Source organism: Lissotriton helveticus, chromosome 3_2 (genome assembly GCF_964261635.1).
Source record: "Lissotriton helveticus chromosome 3_2, aLisHel1.1, whole genome shotgun sequence".
NCBI classification, from domain to species: Eukaryota; Metazoa; Chordata; class Amphibia; order Caudata; family Salamandridae; genus Lissotriton; species Lissotriton helveticus.
This window is the reverse complement of record NC_136062.1, coordinates 85,038,053-85,055,791: the sequence shown is the minus strand read 5'-3', so window position 1 is coordinate 85,055,791 and position 17,739 is coordinate 85,038,053. Positions and strand designations below refer to the sequence as shown.

Sequence of the window (17,739 nt, the reverse complement as noted above, 5' to 3'; positions counted from 1 at the left end):
TACTACAAAATAACTGATGTTTCTTAAGCACTGATTTCAAGCCCTGTTACTATTGCTATTAGTTTACTATTACCTCATTTAATGGATAGATGGCTGTGATTGGTCAATTCACTCATGCTTCCTGCTGGCTAGTCCAATTGCACAAGTGCTTAGGGCACCAAAAAGTTTCTTCACTGTGTAGTAGCTTAGGGCATCTTGTTCTCGACACCGGTGTTTATGCTATTACCTGCAATTATCCATATGCCAGTTTTTAGCTCCCTCCACCCTGCCCCTCCCCCTCCCCGCCTCCCTGCCTCACCGTAACTCCCTCCACGGCCCGCGGCTGCACAAACATATCACCCTTATGGGTTTCAAGATGCTGGGGACTATCGGGGAGAATAAGTGAGCTCTTGCCCAGAGTCACATAATGCTGAGCTGCTCCGGGGATGGAACAAATGTGACCCCCGCACTCTGAAGTCAGTCGCTCTGGCCGCTACGCCACACCTCTCCCGCCCCAGCCCCTCACCTCCCCCCATCACCTTGATTTGAAAATAAAGCAAGGCATCCTCCAGGACGGCCGCAGCCTGTGTGTTTATGGAGCACCAGGAGACACAAAGCCTTAGGGAAGTCTTCCTCTTCCTCCCTGGCAGTGCCTTTGACTTTCTCTCTGCTCAGTGGAGCTTCTGTGTACATAATACTTTTCAGCATCCTTTGTATGCAAATTCATTTGACTTTTTGTATCGCGGACCTCCAACTGTTAGTTCTCGTGACACAGCTCAACTCGACCACACCCATCTTCCTTTATCACCTGCTCAGTTCATCAGCCCAGTTCTCTGTATATTAATGCACTGTAACCTGTCAACCACATGTTCCTAAAGGTTAATTGCGTGTCATTTCATAATTTTGCATCTTACTGAGTAACCCAATATTTCTAAACTTGTCTAAATAGAAAGCCCTATACATTTAAAAAAAAAGCTTATTTTATATAATTTGTGTTCCTCGTTCACCTGTATAAATATATTTATACTGGTGCCATGCCTAGATTGTGTTAAGCTAGTAAACCCTACTAGAGTTTACAAACCTCTTCAAACTCACTAAAATAATGTTTTGATATATCTGTGACACTTTCTAACTCCAGATATTGATGGGTTCCAATGGTCACTTCTTTAATGTTGTTCTCAGTAGTTTTGTGTGCTGCGTGGTGCTGAGATCTTGTGACGTATACATGTTTATTCCAAAAAATGCTTCCCACCTGTAATGATGCAGTTTCGAAAACTCCATTGTTCAGCAACCAATCTTGCCGCTTGATTCAAAGACCATTGGTAGTACTACAATCCGGTTTCAGCCAGTGCCTTTGGGTTTACACCAGGCAAATCATAATTATTCATTTCATTTCCACTTCTTCCACTCATATCAATAGCTGTCTGACGCTTTGCATTCCTAGTTTGCATTAGAGTGTATCACTACACAATGTGGTAATACGCAATTATATAGTCTTGTTTCAACAATCTGTAGCAAGATGAATAGGAAGTGACTATTGAAAGATGCAGAGAATGTACATGCGTATTCCTTCCATATGCATCTGTCGCTCCTAATGCAGACTGTTCATACTTCTGCAGCTCTCCGGGTACCCAAGTGCCTGATTTACAGTCTTTATTTCAAATTCAGATCAGTAACCACTTGTGTGAGTAAGAGCTAAACTTAGGTTGGCGTCACAACCAGTCGGTGATTTTTCGCACAGAGACTGGTTTGTAACCAGCTTCAGTAGTTATTGTCCAATAATATTCATTTTTAGGTCCGGCTTAACAGCACAACTATCGGTCGACCTTATGTGATCAATAGAAAAAACACTTCAAAAAGCTCTACTGAGAGAAAGACGTTGGCTCTTCCCACATGTTGATATTCTTCCCTTCAGTTGCTGATTGGGCACAGGTCCTGTGCTTTCACAGAACAGAGTGCTTGTTGTCCTCCTATTGGCTTGTGGAGGGTTTCCCCTCCCCTGTTATGGCTACCGAATTGAAACTCAATGACAAGGCTGCTTGAGCTGCAGTACTTTTGGTCCCCCTTACTCAACATGTCCACCTCATTCAAACTTGATGATATGGTGGTGAAGCTGGTTTGCCAACAGTTACAAGATAATGCTATTTTTTATTGCCAATATTGACTTGCATGACAGCCATTCTAATGGGTGGATTTATTCTAGGATTCATCAGGAAGTGAGAGGGCTCTATCTTAGATGTAATATTAGCTAGAATGAGAGCGTTAACATCTTCTCAGTCAATCGCAGTGCACTGCACAGAATTCCAAGTAACGCATTTTCTGTGGCGCCCGCACATGTCTCTACAGCATGTAAACAATGTCTATTTGTCCTAGGCCAGTTAGCCGTATTTCCTTAGGGTGCATTACATTTGGTTTTCTGGTAGAGGTCCACATGGTAGGCAGTCAACAAGGTGATTACAGTCACTCTGATATAAATAAAGTAAATCAATCCTCAACCCTGAGCTCCCTTCTGCAAGCGCCAAGTGAGTCCCATCATGCTGCTTCCTCATTTACTCTTCCCCCACATGGCCACTCTTCTCTGTCAACACCCGGTGGACCCTGTCGTTCTGTCCTCCTGCCCTTTCTTCCCCTACTGGGTTGCTCTTCAATCGGTATTTGCCCTACTAGTCCCATCATGCTGCCTTTTGGCATCTTTCTTACTCCACTGGGCCAATCCTCTGACTGCAAACACCCAATAAGATCACTTATGCTGCCACAGTGTCCTTTCTGCCTCCACTAGGCTTCTCTTTGATCTGTGAGAACCAGTCAGATCAGTTCTTGTGGCCCTTCTGCACTGCTCTCAACCAACCAGTCTACTCTTCCAAATGGCTCTCTTGAGCGTATTTTTTAGGAGTTGGTATATTTCCTTTAGTTTGTCAAGGAGAATGGCAGCATGATGAAAATAGTAATTTTTCAATGTAAAGTTGCACCAAATCCCTAGAAATTATCCGTCGGGTAGATTGTCCTTGAGGCAGTGTGGGTGGAAACTTGTGTACTGAAAGGCGTTGTTTAAATCTGTCGGTTTTCGATGCAGTGTTGTTATGAATTGGTCATCACTTCTACCTCCAAACACTGGACCTTCACTACTACATCCAAAAACGTTATGACTTTGTTCTTGCTCATGCTGAGCTTGATAGAAACAAAACGCCCCATGTGAGGCTATCAAACATTACCAGCATTCTGTTCGCACAACTTGAGCAACATATTTGGCTACACAAATTGAGTCAGCAAAAGAATTATGAAAGAGCTTTCACTATTGTCAAAAGTTTTAGTAACCCAGATGTCTGTGGCAACAACATTCCCCTCTCCCAGGATCTCTACAATTACTTAGCTTCCTCTCTTCAGGAAAAATATGCAACATACATGCTAATTTTCTTCCACTTAACTCAGCAGAACAACCTTCAGCTGTATTCTTTCCAACTTGGAAGAACTAAAGCCAAGTCTACCCACTTTTATTTCAATATTTTCAAATGAGATACAAATCCTGCTAACAGTGGTTACATTTGGCTCTCCTTTCAACATGTGTCTTCCTTCTGTCATAACCTCAATGATGACCACGTGACTAATATATGTCAATGCATGTTGCAGCTGGCACCAGTCATGGCAGGAAACCTTATTGTCCTTAAAAATACAAACTCATTTGAACAATGCAAGATCAGCTAGGTGGGAAAGCATATATCATTCCGCAGCCCGGTAACATTTATCATGGGTAACGAAGGCGGCAAACCAGTTTCATTGCATTCGTTCATCAAAGCTAGCATCATTAAGGGGCTTGGCTTAGCCAGCGAGCATGGTGGTCGTGTAGAGCGCGAGCTCCGACCAGCCTTGTTGAAATCCTGTACGAATATCCTGCCCTGGTCCTTGTAAACAGGTCCAGATGTTTCGGTTCGGTGCCTGAATCGGGTGGCCGTCCCCTGCCTGCTAGTGGTGGCGTGGGATTGATTTTAGCGGCCAGGGCATCGCCCGTGATTGAAGCGCCCCGGAGCGGCCTACACAGCCGGGGCCTCGATTTTGGAGTGGCCCTACGGCGTGGAGTAGTTGCACCATAGAAGGAGGCGGCGCAGACCCACCGCGTCTTCCGGGGCCCGGGGCTTCCACAGTCAACACGACTTGCGGAACAGCGGCGGATGGTGCTTGACGGGCTGAGTCTGGCGGGGGCCCCGATTGGGAGTCACCGGATACACTCGGAGCGGTGGGACTATCGAGCTGCCGTGGAGCGGCGGCGCCTGAACGCCGAAGGGCGCGTCTGCACAGATAAAAGACTCTACAGTTACCTCAGGTCAGTGCTACCACGAGTGGGGCCGTGGCGGCCAGAGGCGAATACTCGGGGGTCTGGTCGGGCCCCGGTGGGACACTGTTGGCGGCGCTGGGCCTAGATTGAACTCGGGACAGGCGACGCTGGGCTGTGCGAGCTGGTTCGTGTGGTCGGGGCCCACTCGCTGCTACTGAGGACGCTCGTGGAGAGCCCGATACCCTTTCCCCCCCCATCATCCCTGGGGCGGGGGTCTGACGGTTGGCGGCCATATATGGATCTGGGTCCTTGAGGTGTGATTGTGCCGCACAACGAGAGCAACATGACGAGAGGTGGCGGTGGCCAGGATAAGCAGGGGCCCATCGACAAATTCACGAAGGCGGCCGGCGCGAAGGGCACATCGGCGCAGGTACCGGACAATGCTGCCCTCGTGGCGGCGATCACACAATCCCGGGACGCCCTAGACGCCAAGATTGGGGCAGTGGGCTCGGACGTAATGCTCCTCCGGCAAGACTTGCGGAACGCTGTGGAGCGTATTGCGGGCACAGAGACACGCATGACAGAGGTGGAGGATGATGTCTCTTCCCTGAAGACGAGATTCCTGGTCCTTGAGAGGACACAGAAGGGCCTTGTCCAAAGGGCGGAGGAGGCGGAAGGACGGGCACGGCGTAGTAATCTGAGATTTATTGGCTTTCCGGAGGACTGTGAGAAGGGTAACGCTGAGAGCTTCCTGACACAATGGCTGGAGAGCTGGATTCCACCTGAAGTTCTCTCTCGCTGCTTTGTGATCGAGAGGGCCCATCGGGCGCTGACAAAAAAAACGCCGGTTGGCGAGCGCCCGCGCCCTATGATCGCTAAACTCCTGAACTATGCTGACAGGGATACGATCCTTAAGCAGGCGAGGCTACAGAGTAAGCTGACATATGACAACGCCAATATCCTGATCTTTCCAGACTATACCAAACAAGTGCAACAACAACGCCAATCCTTCACAGCGGCCAAGGCCTGTCTCAGGGGTCTGCAGCTGCAGTACGCTGTGCTCTATCCTGCTAGGTTGAGGGTGAAATTTCAATCCCGCACCTTCTTCTTTGATACCCCGGCGGAGGTCTTCCAATGGACAGATGAGACTGTTAAAATTCGACCCAACACGGCGAAGTGAGGAGAGTCTGACTCCTCGGCGAGTAATTCGGCCGGGGGAGGCCAGGAAGGTCAGTGTCAGCGCAGAGGCCGTTCGCGTTCAAGCCGCAGCTCGAAGTCTGGATCAGCCACGCGTCGAGACGGGGGAGCCCCGACGCCCAGGAGGATGTGTCTTGACATTCGTGAGACCTGACTAATACCTTGCTTGAATGCTCTAATTGAAGGGACCAGCCACAATGCTGTCGAGGCTGGCGTCCCACAGGGTTTGTTTGGGAGGGGGCGATGGCCTAGTTCCGTATGGGCTGCTGCGAGGAGCTTAGTTGGAGGGGATGGTCCTTGGCTCCCAGTTGGGGCCGGGATCAAACTCCGACCACAACAGGTGCTTCCACGTTTGGGAGGTGAGGGGTGGGGGGTGGGCTGGGAGAAGTTGGGGTTTGGTTACGAGGGGAGGGGAGGGGGTTTGCGCTGATACTGCTGCTTGCTGACTGTTCTCAAGGTTGCCAGGATGGCCGGCGTGGCGAGAGGCTGCGGCACATTACACAACTTCAATGGCTATGGTTGATGAGGGGGTGCGGTTAGGCCCGGGTGGGACACGAATCATGTGCTTGAATGTGCGGGGCATGTTGGATAAAGTGAAGCGGGGGGCTGCTTTTGCATGGGCTAAGAGGAGGGGGACGGACATACTCCTCCTGCAGGAAACGCATTTGCTCGGTACCAAGGCGCTGTGCCTTCAGAGAAATGGGTTCATACACGCATACCACTCGGGGTTCACGAGAGGGTCACGGGGGTGGCGGTCCTTGTCCACCGAAGGGTCCCATTTACTTATAAACGCACATGGACGGGCCCACAGGGTAGATTTCTGTTTGTACATGGAGAGATCAGAGGTGACCCAGTCCTAATTGGTAGTGTATATGCCCCGCCCCCGCTACAGTGGCCCCCTAGTCGAGAAATTGCTCTCCTTGTGGGTGGACATGCCAGACGCCATGTCCATCGTGGGGGGGGGGGGGGATTGGAATGACGTGATGGATGCCGCACTGGATAGATGGCGCAGCGCAGATGGTGATCGTGGCGGGGCGGGTGGAGACAGCCACACATCCCGGTTGCGGGCCCTGGCCACGGGGCTTGATTGGGTGGACACGTGGAGACACAAGCATGGCTCGCATAGGGAGTACACGTAGTTCTCGGCAGCACGGGACTCCTTCTCCAGGCTGGATTACATTTTTGTTCCAAGGGGCATGGCGCATAGGGTACTGTCTGCCGAAATCCTGCCAAGGGCGCTGTCTGATCATTCGCCGGTTTATGTAATACTTGACACTGGACGAGCCCGACAGCCCTTCAGATGGCGTTTGTCACCGTGGCAACTGACGCAGGGGCCCTACCGGGCCCATATGACATGTGAAATTGGTCACTTCTTATCGGTGAATGAGGGCACGGTGGACACCGCGGCGATGCTTTGGGAGGCGATGAAGCCCACACTGCGCGGTGTGGACATCTCATGGTGTGCGGCTGCGCGCAAGGAGAGGCGTAGGGACCTAGTGCGGCGCGAGGCGGACATAGAGGTGCTAGAATGCAGGGGCAGAGAGGAGGGCGGGGGGGCGGCCAGGAGACAGCTGGTTCTAGCTCAGCGGCAATACTCAGCGGTGCTTCTGGATGAGGCCAAGCAGGCATGGCTGGCCACGCGCAGTCGTATCTATCAATGGGGCGATAAGTCCAGTAAGATGCTGCACCGTCTATGCCAAGGTGTCAGGCACGCCCAGCCCCTGCCCCAGATAGTGGGACTCAATGGGGAGCCCCTATTGGAATCGGCGGCATTGGCCGAAAGCTTCGCCACATACTATGAGGCCCTCTACGCGCCACGGGAATGTTTGGAAGCGGAGGTAGTACAACGCTTTATAGATGACCTTCCACCTAGGGCCGTCGCCGATGAAGCACGTGAAATATTAGATCGCCCCCTGTCGGACGAGGAGCTTGCCACAGCGCTGGGAGAACTGAACCCGGGGAAAGCTCCAGGGCCGAATGGGTTCCCCAGCGAGTTCTTTAAACACTTCATGACTCAGCTGAGCCCGCACTTCCGCCCGGTCATAGAGGAGGCGCGGGAGACAGGCTCGCTGCCACCGGACTGGCGCCATGCAGAAGTAGTATTTTTATTTAAGCCAGGGCGACCCCCAGAGACCCATGCGTCCTATCGCCCGATATCTCTGCTCAAAACAGAGGCCAAGATACTGGCCAAGGCCCTCGCCAATAGACTCAAGCCGTACATTACCGACCTGGTGCATCCCGACAAGGCTGGCTTCATGCCACAGCGGGCTACACGCCATAATATATGACGGGCGCAGGTCGCTGTGTCGGCCTGGCGACGGCTGGGGGAACAGGCTGCACTGTTCTTAGCTGACATGGATAGGGCTTTCGATTCCCTAAGCTGGACGTATCTTTTCGCTCTCTTGGGGCGGCTCAATTTGGGCCCTCGTTTCTTGGCGTATGTGCGGCTCCTCTATACAGATCTCATGGCGGCGGTGCGAGTGGGGGGGGTGATTTCTCGCTCCTTTCGGCTCGAACGTGGGACGAGGCAGGGCTGCCCCCTCTCCCCGTATCTGTTCGCCCTGGCTTTGGAGCCTCTCGCGGCGTGGGTGAGGATGGATGCTCAGCTCAGGGGTTTCCAGTGGGCGGGTGGCGTGACAGATAGGATAGCGCTATACGCTGACGACGTCCTGTTTTTTCTCACTAACCTGGAGCGCTCAGGGCCTAGGCTCATGCGAATTCTGCAAATTTTTGGCGAAACCTCTGGATTATACTTAAATCCTCAGAAATCTACATTGTGGACTCTGGGCGGCCCGCAGCCGATTGGGGATTGGGCCGGGGAGCTCCAGATAGCCACAGATGGCATGAAATACTTGGGAGTGTTCCTGTAGGAGGACGCCTCCGTTGCTATGGAACGAAACGTTACCCCGGTGTGGGAGCGCACAAGAGACGACATCAAAGTTTGGTCCAGAATGCCACTCTTCATCCATGGTCGGTCGGCCATCTTTAAGATGGTGGCGCTTCCACGTTTGATTTACCAACTGCAGAATCACCCAGCCCTGATCGCGCAGCTTTGGGTCGGGCGCCTTAACTCGGTGCTCAGCGGGTTTCTGTGGGAGGGGGGTGCAGCGCGGGTTGCCCTGCGGACCTGCTTCCGGTCCACCTATACCGGGGGCCTGGCCACCTCAGACGTCCTCTCCTATTACCAGGCGTCCCACTTATTGGTCTTAAACGACTGGTGGTATGCTGACAGAGGCGACCCCGCCTACGCCATTGAGAGGGCCATAATGGGCACAGCGTCCGTCCATACGCTGCTATACTCAGCGCCGCTTAGGAAAGCTTTGCTATCAGCCACGCAGGTCGTCTTCCAGGTCTGGAGGCAGACGCTGCGTAGGATGGGTTGGTGGAACGTGCTAACCAGGGAGACCCCACTCTGGCACAATGGCCGCTTGCCCCAGTTGGATACCTTGATGGGCTTTCGGGGTTGGGATGCGATTGGCATCTCTACCCTAGGTGATGTCATGTCCAGGGGCGTGCTTAAGTCCTTTGAAGACCTGCGTGTAGAATACGAGATGCAGAGAACCCAATTCTATAAATATCTTCAATTCCGACATGCTCTGACGCCGTATATAGCGGGGTTGGATGACCTACCTGAATATAGTCCGATAGAGGCCAAAGTCTTCATTGGGGAGCTACCCGACAAGAAACTGTCCCGAATATATCAAACCGTGGTCCGACACTGCACCACCGACTTGCAGCACCTCAGAACAACATGGGAACAAGATGTTGGGGACCTAGATGAGGAGGATTGGGTGGAGGCACTGGAGAGCCCTAGGGGAGCTGCAATATCCACGCGCCTGCGACTCATACAATTTAGGTACTTACACCACACATATTATACTAGTCAGCGCTTGTGGAGGGCGGGTCTCATTGCGTCCCCGAATTGCCTTAGGTGTGGGAGGGAGGTTGGAACGCTTCTCCATACAGTGTGGGAGTGCAGGGCGTTGCAGAGATTCTGGACGGGAGTGCTTCGGTGTCTGGATGAGGTCCTCGCATGGGTACTTCAGAGAGACCCTAAACTGACTCTGCTGCATGTTATGGCTGGGGTGGGAGGCAACAGGTACAAGCGTCATTTGCTCCTATTGGGCTTAACCTTGGCTAAACGGGACATTGCGCGATCGTGGAAGGCGCCCCAGGCTCCCTCTCTAGCAGCCTGAAAGCGGGGCATGGACTTCTGTATGGGGATGGAGCAGCCTGTCTTTGTGGCCAGGGGGTGCCCGCTCAAACATTATAGGGTTTGGAAATGGTGGGCGGACTATCGTGGTCTGTAACTGGACCCGCCTCCCGAGGACACCGCAGACCAGCCTCGGATTTAGCCTGGGCAATACAGTGCAATTGTCAGTGCATGTGCTATGCTGTGTACTGAAAATGTTTTCTCTGGCAGAGCAGGCAGCAGCGCGCAAGGGGGGGGAGGGAGTTGTGGGTGGTAGTGGGACGGGGGGAGGGACCAGTTTGTTATATCCTTGACCTGCATCTCTTTTATTGTCCTCTTTCTATAATGTAACAAATGAAAATGATTGCATGTATGTTAAGATTAATGATGGTGGTGATCGACTTTGGGTGACAGAGCGTTACAGAATATATGCTTGATATGCACTCAATAAAAATCAGTTTTCAAAAAAAAAGCTAGCATCATTAGAGGTTGCAGACAGCATCTAAATGATGTGTACGTATTCCTTAAGGTACTGTAGTCCAACAACGGTCAAAGATTTCATGATGCACCTACATAAACATCAATACATTATAAATTGGAAATATATGCTTTCCATGCGAATACCATAGTGATTCTTAAATCATTTGCAAATCAGTTTGCAAGAGAAGGAAAAAGCTTAATTCCAAAACCTGTAAATTCCCCACTGGGTTCAAAATACGGGACTATTGATTCTATTCTGGCTAAAGCAGTCGTTGCCATAATGGAAGAAATAGGTAAGGCGGAAAGGCGTCTTTCTTTTGGCCTGGGTGGTATCTCCCTCCCTCCGGTGGAAGAGCCAGCAATCTTGGGTACTCAAAAATCATTGGGTGAAGCTTCAGAACCAGCACAGGATCTAGTACAGGAGGGTCTGGATGCTGTTGGCCCTGGGACTAATAAGCCCACACCAGGATATACCAGTCGTAATAGGGCATCCATCGCCTCCAACCAAGATGCAGCTTTGTGTGACCCTCCAGTAACAAAGAGGCTTCGGCAAGTTAACAAGAAACTCGAGTCGGTGAAGAATGGGAATAAGGGAGTGGGCTCTGCTAAAGGACTTGAAAGGTTTCGAAGACTTTTGGGATCCCTTAAAACAAAAAATTGTTGATGTTTTGACTGGTATATTAACTTATTTTTGCAGTGAAGTCACTAAAGTCATGTCAGAAACCAGGGTCACTCTTGGTAGTGTTGAAAAAGCGCTGGCCTCTCTTAATCAGGTTCCCAGTTGGTTATCCTGCAGCACCAGACAGCCCAATCAGATGATCCCCTATCAGGCATTCAAACTAACACCCAGATCCCTATAGGTACCGTTATGTGGCCCCAATCCTTTGGTCACCCATTTCCACCGAACAAACTGTTGCCAAGGGGCCCCAGAGCCAACTCAGCGTCCATCCAAGCCTCATCGGGTAGTACATTCAGTCAGTCTAATTGCCTCAAATAGCCCTGAGCTTCCAGTAATTGATCTCCTTCCAGCCAGCTGCCCCTATACTGTGGTTATGGACAGTGTACCTGGCCTCAGATTCTCTAAGGGACGAGACCACGGACCAACTATTTAATAAGGTAACCCACTGGTTAAGCAAATATGCCGGGTTCAATGGGGTGGATTACAGACATATCCTGATTGCTAGGCTGATTTCCTGGATTGGGCGATCCAGGAAAGCATTTGAAGGGGACAGTGTGATTGTCACATTGAGATTCCCAGAACTGGCCCGCAGGATTTTAAGCAATACTTCCCAATCTTTTTTTTCGGAATCTGGTATAAAGACACTCCCATTGGGTTTCTTTTACAGATCCCCCTATAATCCTACACTGATCCACCATTTTGCTTTCAGAAGGGGGGCTTCCCCCCTTGTGGGTGGATTCTAACTTCAGCTAATCCCTTTGTCCTACTCAGGGATCTCAATGTTTTAGATTGACAGCATGAGTCTAGGGGCACAAGTAAAGCAAGTGACATACTAGTTAAGAGGCCTGCTAATAGTGTCAATAGTGTAATAATACCTGGAGAAAATATAGGCCCTGGTCATAAACGCTTGAGTATTCTTGGGACTGGTAGCCCAGGGATGGTCTCTACTGTCCTTCTATCCACTCAGACCCAGGCTAGGGGGAATAACATAAATATTATCTCATGGAATGGTGCAGGACTTGCGGCAAAATTCATTGATGAGAGGTGGCTCCAATCCATCAAGCATTTTGATATAATTTGTATCCAGGAAACCTGGGCGACTGGAAATACTTTTTTTCTTGAGGGATACAAAACGTTCTGTTGCCCGGCAGAAGGCTCGAGAACAGGCAGAGCTGGGAGTGGCCTAATTATTTTCATTGATTTTAGGATTCAGGGTACAAAGAAGTCCTTGATGTTGGGCTCTAAAGTTGCTCAAGGTGTCTCGTTATTGAGTAAATTGTATCGGTTTACATTAATCAATTTTTATAATTCAATAGGGCACCAGGGGCTATCTAGCCTTGTAGATTTAGGAAGTTGCTTTTAACAAAATACAGGGGGAAGGTGTGTCAAAGGCCCAATTAATTTTAGCTGTAGATTTTAATTGTCATCCATGTCCCAACCTAGCAGTGATTAATCGTGACTAGTGCACTTGCACGATCAATGAAGGATTGCACATGGAACACACAGTGGAAGGGCTGGATCTGAATGCCCTCCTTAATACATATGGCCTAACTCACACATTGGACATGCTCACCAACCCTCGGATAACCCTGTGCTTCTGACCTAGAAAGGCAGAGGGTGTGCAACATTTATTGACTTTATCTATGTGTCTCTCTCCTTGAGGCGGTTTATATCCTCCTTTAAAATACAATATTGTCAAGAGGACCGTACCTGAACTCTAGTATTCTGTGGGGACGATCTGGAGAGGGTCTTCAGAAGATAATTTCCCAACTCCCCGTCACCCCTGCTCCCAGAGTACTCTGAGCTCAGGAATGAAAGGGAAAGGGGAAGTGGATAACAAACAAGAGAGACTGCCACACTAAGGTGCCTTCACGATTGGTTGCTGCTTTGGAGACCTGTAAGAAGTAGCGCAACATTAATACATTCTCACAAGAACTGGCGTTTCTTCACTAAGTTTTAATCACTCTATGAATACCTGCAATGGGTGTGGATTTTGCCTCTCTCAGTATAGTAGGTAATATGCTATTTATGGAATTAGTTGAAACACAAATCCAGAAGAAGATGTAGGTCTGCAGAAAATCAATTCACAAACCACCAATCATGAATAAGGATATAAACTATATGCGCATACATTATAACCCTAGACACTACTACGATGGTCTGCCAGTCAATAGTTAGATGAAGGAACTGAACTTCACGATATTATTTCACTGGACTCTTGGTTTGCTGCATTCCAACTGAAAGTTCTCGCACAAAAGAATGTTTGTAATTACAGTAGACTGCACTGCTCGCCTTCTCTCAAATTGTTCCTTGAATTGACTCGTGTGCATAGAGTTCAAAATTTAATGGAACAATGTCTTTAACTCAAAAAGGACCCTTGCAGTCCCGCTGGAATAACTTCAAATTAGCAGACAAGCCTTTCAAAACACAGCAGAGAGTAGAACCTACAGATGCTGTACTGACTTGGGAACCATAGTGGACTTCTGCAACATGTTCCCAACCAGAAATGTCTTTTTTTCGATATGATATCCTTAGCGCAGCAAATTCAGTTCTAGCGCAAAAATAAAGGATACAAACAGGAAACCTCTGCTGCTGCTGCTGAAATGCTCGAATGTGAATTCGAGCTCTGGAACGTCTTACCTCGACTCCGGAGAGATAACTTAAGCCGGAGGAGATTCACAACAACGCCGAAATACCTCTCACAGCTACCAGTACGATGAGACAGGTTCTGCACTCTTCTTCATTCGAAAACAAGAACCAAAATGATGACGGCTGACAGGAATTGAGACGCCTCAGCGGAGACTCTCAGGAAACAACCGTTATCCTCGAAATAGGCAGTTGAAGTGCGCAGCGCTCAGGAAGCGCGCGCACGAAATGGCCGCTGCAAATTCAAAAGACTAGAACGCCAACCTCCCTACTAGCGTGGCACAATAACAGAAGGTCTTTGTCCCTACATGGTTTATGCCAACAACTTCTTTCTCAAAAGATGAGAACGATGGAACCAGGGAAACTTCTTCAGTCTGCTACCTGGTAGAGAGGCAAAAGGTGATGGCACCAGGGTGGACTTGACAGTACCCCCCACCAAAGCCCCCTCTCCAGGTTTCTGCGGGAAAGATTTGTGAAAAGCTGCCACTAGCCTGGGGGCATGAACATTAGAACTAGGCTCCCAAGATCTCTCCTCAGGACCGTACCCCTTCCAGTCCACCAAATAGAACAATCTTCCTCTTTTAAACTTGGAATCTAAAATTCTTTTGACCTCAAACTCTTCCGAGGACTGAACTATAACAGGGGCGGGAGGGGCTTCCTGCCTTAGCTGAGGCGGACTCTTTCTCACCAAGGAAACATGAAAAGTAGGATGGATCTTCATGGAACTTGGAAGAGTGACTCTCACACTAACGGGATTCACCATCTTTTCTACGGGGAAAGGACCCACAAACCTGGGTTGGAACTTTCTATTCCCACGCAATCTCATGTGTTTAATGGAAATCCAAACCAACTCTCCAGATTTAAACTGAGGACTTTCTTTTCTCTTTCGATCAGCTGACCTCTTATAACATGCCTTGGACTTAGAAAGGTTGGAAAAAGCCAACTGATAGGATTGTTGTAAACTGAAAAGAACCTCTTGAGCAGCTGGAACCTCTACCTCAATCTTACCCACCATCATATTCGGGTGCCTTCCAGAATTTAAAAAGAAGGGGGAGAAACCAGTGGCTGAATGAATGGAATTATTGTAAGCAAACTCCGCTGTACTAAGTAAGGATGGCCACTCGCCCTCCTGATCCATAAGATACAGACGGAGATACTGCTCCAGGTCCTGATTCACTCGCTCAGTCTGTCCATCCGTTTCCGGATGAAAACTGGTGGACAGACGAGAATCTACTCCCATCCCCTTCAAAAAGGATCTCCAGAAGCGAGACACACATTGTGGACCGCGATCAGAGATCACAATCTTGGGAATACCATGAAGCTTAACCACATGCTGAACAAACAAATTGGCCAGTTGAGGGGCAGTAGGAAGGGACTTTAAAGGAATAAAGTGGCTCATCTTTGTAAACTGATCCACCACCACCCAAATCACGGTGCTCCCCTGACTGGAGGGTAAGTCGACAATCAAATCCATTGAAATGGTATGCCAGGGAGACGGGGCAACTGGCAACGGCTGAAGTAACCCCTGTGGAAGCTGTCTAATGGTTTTTCCTTTGACACATTGCTCACAAGTGGCTATGTACTGCTTAACCTGAGCTTCCATGCCCGGCCAAATAAATTCTCTCTTTACCAACTCCAAGGTCTTTGCAACTCCCTTGTGACCAGCCAACAAATGATCATGAAACTGCTGTATAACTTGGACTCGGAGCTCTTCCCTGGGAACAAATATTTTTCCAGATTGATAAGGTTTTCCTTCCTTTTTCACCCGATCAGGACCTTCTTTTTCCCAATTTTCAAATTTCTGTTGAGCAAACTCAGTACAAATTCTGTTGCCCAAATCATCCTCCACAGAAATAGCTACAATCTTCTCTTCTGGGATGACATAGCGCTCCACCTGGTGCTCAGCTTCACTACCTAACTCCAACCGAGATAAGGCATCCGCCATTGCATTTGCTGTGCCTGGCTTATAAGTGAGAACAAAGTCATAGTCTGCAAAGAAGAGGGACCACCTTAGTTGACGAGGAGATAATGTTCGAGCAGACTTCAGAAATTGCAGATTTCGATGATCTGTGAAGACCGTAATCGTATGCCTGGCACCTAATAAATAATGTCGCCAGACCTGAAAGGTATCCTTTACTGCCAATAATTCTTTATCGGCAATTGAATAATTTATCTCTGCTGGAGTTAACTTTCGAGAATGATAGGCTACCGGATGCAACTGGCCAGTGTCCTTTTGTCTCTGAGACAAAATTCCTCCAATAGCTAAATTCGAAGCGTCAGCCTCCACATAAAAGGGTTCATGCAAATCTGGATGCTGCAGGACAGGTGCAGTGGTGAACGCCTCTTTCAATGATTGAAAAGCTTCCTCCGTAACTGGTTCCCAAACAAATTTTTCATTCTTCCGCAGCAACCTGGTTATGGGACTCACTTTGCTTGAAAAATTATGAATGAACCGTCGGTAGAAATTGGCAAATCCCAAAAAACTTTGTATCTCTTTTACTGATCGGGGGGCTGGCCAATTCTTAATTGCTTGAAGTTTGGTGTCATCCATTGACACCCCATCTGGAGATAGAATGAAACCCAAAAACTCTACTTTGGAGGAATGAAATACGCATTTTTCCAGTTTCACATATAGCTGATGTTCAAGAAGTCTTTCTAGAATGATTCGCACATGGGTCACATGTTCTTCCCGACTGTTGGAAAAAATCAAAATATTGTCGATATACACGACTGCAAATCGATCCAAAAACTCACGAAGAATATCATTCACAAAGTGCTGGAACGCAGCAGGGGCATTACAGAGCCCAAAGGGCATCACCTGATATTCAAATAATCCCAGTCTGGTGCGAAAAGCTGTCTTCCATTCTTCTCCCTCAGCCATACGAACCAAATAATAAGCTCCTCTGAGGTCTAATTTTGTATAGATATGAGCCTCCTTAACCTGGTCCAAAAGTTCTGAGATGAGTGGCAAAGGATAGCGATTCTTCTTGGTGACCAGATTAAGCGCTCTATAATCAATACAAGTTCTTAAAGTACCATCCTTCTTAGGGATAAAAAAGAGAGGAGATGAAACTGGGGACTTCGATGGGCGTATAAAACCATTGGCTAAGTTTTGTTCAATGTACTCTTTTAAGTGCAGATTCTCCGGCTCAGATAATGCATAAATGCGACTGCATGGAAGTGAGGCTCCAGGTTCCAATTCAATGCGACAGTCGTAAGCTCGATGAGGAGGCAATTTTCGAGCCTCCTGTTCGTTAAATACCTCTGCCAAGTCGTGATATTCTTCAGGGATCTTAGGAACTTCCAGTGCGCAGATAATTTGAACTTGATCCGCTAAACTAGACGACATGGTCTGATGAGGATTATCCGCAAGAGGATGAAAACAATGATCTTGACAAAACTTGGACGTCATGTTCAAGGTACGCTTGGCCCAGTCAATCTTCGGATTATGCTCCGTCAGCCAAGGCAATCCTAAAATTAACTGAAACTGGGGAGCATCTATTAAATTGAATCGAACAAAACTCTGATGATCTCCTGGGCCGTATACTGTAATTACTTCCGTGTCAGCCACGATTGGTCCAGAAGACAGATTTGTACCATCCACTGCCCGAACTGGCTCCGGTCTAGGCTTCCTTACAAAATGAATTCCCAATGACTTAGCAAATTGGATGTCACAAAAATTGCCTGTGGCTCCGGAATCAATCATAATGGAAATGTTTTCATGAGTCGCCTCACCAAACTGAATTTTACTGGACAAAATGAGATGAGGAGCTGAAGATTGCAAAGTATTTGCTAAAGACTGTGACTTTGGAGCTGACTCTTGTGCTGCTCCCACCAGTGCAACTCCATCTACTGGTGGAGCCGATCTTTTACCCACGCAGACTGCTTTGGCTTCTTTGGACATTCTCGAACAAAATGGCCCGATTGACCACAATACATACAAAGCTTGCCAGCACGCCTTTTTTCTCTCTCCTCCTTGCTAAGTGGGCCCCGTACTGACCCTATTTGCATGGGTTCCTCGACAAGACTTCCCTCATTACTCTTACTCACTTCTGGCCGAGCACGATCCAATCTGGGTGGTATCACCCGATAATCCTTACGACGTTCACTCCGCCTTTCAGACTGCCGTTGATCAATGTGCAACACTAAGTCAATTAATTCAGAAACATCAGTAGGTCTCTTAGGAATTTGAGCCAGCCCATCCTTAAGCTCGTCCTTCAATCCCCTATAGAAAATCGCTGCTCTCTTTGCCGTGGGCCAATTGGTTTCCACAATGAGTTTGTTAAACTGAGCAAT

General features: G+C 48.7%; 1 protein-coding gene across 1 annotated transcript in view; it reads left to right on the top strand.

Annotated features, from left to right (window-relative positions):
• GNB5 (G protein subunit beta 5) overlaps window positions 1–17,739 on the top strand; it is a 259,462-nt gene that overhangs the window by 215,622 nt on the left and 26,101 nt on the right. The window lies entirely within an intron of this gene.